This window comes from Rhagoletis pomonella, unplaced genomic scaffold (genome assembly GCF_013731165.1).
Source record: "Rhagoletis pomonella isolate Grant_MI unplaced genomic scaffold, Rhpom_1.0 Rhpom_scaffold_00002, whole genome shotgun sequence".
Taxonomy (NCBI): domain Eukaryota; kingdom Metazoa; phylum Arthropoda; class Insecta; order Diptera; family Tephritidae; genus Rhagoletis; species Rhagoletis pomonella.
The window spans coordinates 19,349,480-19,353,652 of record NW_023458556.1 but is presented as its reverse complement, the minus strand read 5'-3'; positions in this window follow the sequence as shown (position 1 = coordinate 19,353,652).

Genomic DNA, 4,173 nt, shown 5'->3' with positions numbered 1-4,173 from the left:
CTACTATTCCATACGAACACAGATATATATACATAGATATGTGGGTATAGAAACCCTGCAGTACGGGGGAGCGACTACAGGACTGGTGAATTGGTAGCTACCTGGTTAACTCCGTCAATTATCGAGCCCCTACTTGCAGTGTATTTCAGCGATTATTTTTACAAGGCAATGTCCTAGGCGGTAGTCACCATCGGCTCCCTCTGCACCATCGGGGCTGGCTAAAGTAGTCACTAGTAGTCACTTGTGTTATTCATGGGCGCCCTCTGTCGTAGTTTTTCGCTACTATGCTTCCGACTAGTTCGACTCTGCACTACCACGGGTTATTAGAGTACACTACTTACCTAGGAGTCGGTGCAGTAGCGGTTCAAAAATAGCGACTGACTCCAGCAGTACTGGAGGGAAGTACATATATGCATCTGTAGATATAGATTTCGCGAAGAAGCTTTCGAGCAAGCCACTGCAACTTGAAATTTATTTATATTCGTAACATGTAAACAATAAATGCCAGAGTGTGTTGTTACATGGAAGTGGAAGAAACACAAGTATTTCGCAAATATTTAGAAATCAATACACTTGGCCATAATATGAGAAATACAAAACTTAATTAGGACTCGAATTGCTTCACAAGGAATTCTACTGCAGCTGTTTACAGTTTTCAAATTACATGAACCCGAAACTTCAGAGAGCAACCAACAGTCGCATTGAAAAGTAAAAAAAACACTTTACAGCAAAAAACATAACAACAACAAAATCACCTTAAAACTGTTATAAATTCCACAATTAATGTGCAAAACTTTGACAATCGATCGCATTTACAATTGTTATAAAACCATAAGCATAAATTTTCTCATTAAATTTTCCTCAATAAACAACGTAACGGTGTCGCGTTATATATATGCACGAGTACATATGTATGTACTTACATATATGTATATTGATTTATATCGATCCATGTTTTCTACCAAGTAAAAATCGTACATATTTCTTCTGAGATACTCGCAATTTGGTGTAGGAGGATTCCATCGTTGGTACGGGACAAATCGTATGAATTTTTTCAGCTTACGGCTCCAGTTAAAGGCAAAGTAAAAAGTTATAAAGCAAAGTACAATAAGTAGTAAAATATACTCGACATAACGTTTGGATGGTAAAGCTCCAGCCAAAAACAGAAAAATTTTTTTTAGCCCAGTAAATTTATATCGAATTGGTACGAAGAAAACTAAAAAATTGTAGTGGGGAAATTTTGATGCAGTTTACGTCTGTTTGACACGTGGATCACGGATCCACACAGTCTTGCCCCTGAATTTCAAATTCCGCCATCTTGGATTTCAGTTTTTTTTTTGCTTTTTGCGATTTGCAAGCTTAGTTTGAATTTTTAACCGACTTCCAAAAAAGGAGGAGGTTATCAGTTCGTCGGAATATTATTATTATTTTTTTTTTTATGTATGTTAACGCATAACTTTGCACCACATCAACCGATTTCAATAATTCTTTTTGCAACGGAAAGTGTAATTTGGTTTAGATCCGATCATTGGATCATGAAATATATAGATATATATATATTTTTTTTTGCTAAAAATTACTTGTTCATAAAAAATGTTTAGTACAAATATGTAGAGAATTTAATTTCTCACTTGTTTTATATATACGGTAAAAAAAAAATTTGTATTGTAAATAATGAACATTAAGTGCGAAAAATTGGTACATTATCACGGTTTTCGCAATTTTTCAACAGTATCTATTGAAAATACGTAGCATATTCATATGTCAGAGTTGAGCCAACATTTTCTTTGTGCGACGCGTAGATCACGACCCGGAAAGTGCCGTGTAAGGGAAGCACCAATCGGTACAGTGCGATGGCTAAAATTCTGTAGGAAAGATTAAGGTCTTGAAATGATCGCATAGATGCCCCCCATTGAAAGCAGTCTGATCTTTTGAAAAATTTAACATGGCGTCTAGATTTTGCTTTACAACTTTTGTGGCGCTCGAGAACCCAAAACTAAAAAAGAAAAAGTAACAGCAGGTTCTTACGGTTTTGAGATTGTTTATTAGGAGCCTAGAGCATAATTTTGAAAATTCATAATGGCGAATCCAAGATGGCTCCCAAAGAATTAAAATCTATTCGATCCGCTTGAAACGTTTTCCTCAGGGGTTCTTGGGGTCGCTGATTACGAATCCGTTGTCAGGTTGGAAAAATTGAAAACGGCGAATCCAAAATACAATAACTTTTTAGCATGTTGATGCTTATATCACTTATATTTATCAGCTACAAATAATTAATCTCGGAATTCAGGCACCATTCTTATTACCGATGCCTTCATTTTTTAATGAGCTAAAAGTTAAAACATTAAATGTTCATTTTATAAAAAAGAAAAATTGATTCTCGCTATTGAAATAAAAGTTACGTCTAATTGCTTTGAGTATGTACGTATACATACTATGTACATTAGGGTGGTCCTTAAAAAAATCAAATGAATGTTTTTTTTTAGTCTCACCTCCTCAATCGGTAATACCACGATCACAGATATCACATATAAATGTTGGTTCCGATTGGAGTCAGTTAAGGGGTGTCGCAAAGGAGTGTCGCAAAGGAGTCCAAGGCCAGTAGCTCGTTTCTGTAACTCTTCTCTACCGATTATTTCTCTACTGGTAGAGAATATACGTCATTCTCTACTACTCATTAGCAGTAGAGAACAGGGCGGCGAATTTATATCTCAATTCGCCTTGGTAGAGAATTGTTACAGAAACGAGCTACAGAAGCCTCCTGAAGACTTAAAAAAATTAAAAATATTTTTATTTTTCATCTAGTACCCAAAATCAATATCAATATCATTTGTAAATTTTGATCCCGATTGCAGTCGGTTAAGACGTTTTCATAGCGTAATCTGAAGTTGAGACCCTGTGCGACACGCCTTAACCGACTCCAATCGGGGCCAAAATTTATATGTGATATATTCGACTAAAGTAGTATCGATTGTGGGTATTATGTGAAAAAAATTAATTTTAATTTTTTGAGTCTCCATAGAGGAATCTGAACTTTGCCTCCTCTGCAATCGGGGCCACCCTTTATGTACATATATGCATGTACATTAGAGTGCCTTACAAAAGAAAGCTGTCTTTTTTCCGCCAAGGTATTTCAGAAAAATATTAGGGTTTACGTGAGCTGGGTCGATTTTAAAACATCTCCAAAAATCGAGTGTTTTTATAAATAAAATTGGTTAACAAAAAAATAGTTTTTCCAAAAAACCACCTCAGAACATTTTTTGGCTTACTATTTTAAACACCTCCAAAAATCTACTTTTTTTTATAAATAAAATTAGTTTAAAGAAATATTTTTTTCCAGAAAATCACCTCATAAAGGATCATAAAAGAGTTCAAGCTTAAATCGCGTGCATAAAAATGTTTGAACATTCTATAAACGGAATCAAAATAATACAATTTTTGGAGGTACTTTCAAATCGGTCTAGCTCACGCAAATCTTAATATTTTTCCGAAATATTTTGGTGAAAGTCTTAAATAATAATCTGCCTTATCATGAGTTTCGCCTGAAAAAAATGCACCCGAAAATTTGTCATCCGCCCAAAGTAAAACCATGGAAAGCAAAAGTGAAAAGTGAACCGGTTCGGGGAAAATGAAACTCATGATAAGGCTGAATAAATTTCTAATTCCGATGGCAAAACAGTATCGATCTGTGTTTTTTTTGTGTTTGTTATATGGAGAGTGATGCAGCCTAATGTACATATTAACTTAATATTATTCAAAAAGTATTCACAGGAATTGTTTGTTACAAGTTGATCGCATCTTCTTTGTTTTCCTTTTTGCTTTTTTTTTTAAGTTGTTTATGTTATGAAAAAACTGGTATGCCTTGTCACGTAAACTGTTAATTTTACGGGAACTTAGTTAAGCACGACAGATCGCTTTTGTGGTAATAAATCAGCTTTGAAGTGAGAATTAAGTGAACGTGTATTTTCATAGAAAATCGCAAGTTTTCGATAGCGATTGTGAGACGCAAAATCAAAGCACTAAGAGAAAGAAGAAGAATATACATACATACATATATTGAATATTAAAGGCAGAAAAAAAGAAAAACATGCGACGGCATGTGATTGGTTTTTACGTGTTTAATAATTTCTACTTTGTGCATTTAGTATGTACATATGTAGCTGAATTCGCTTG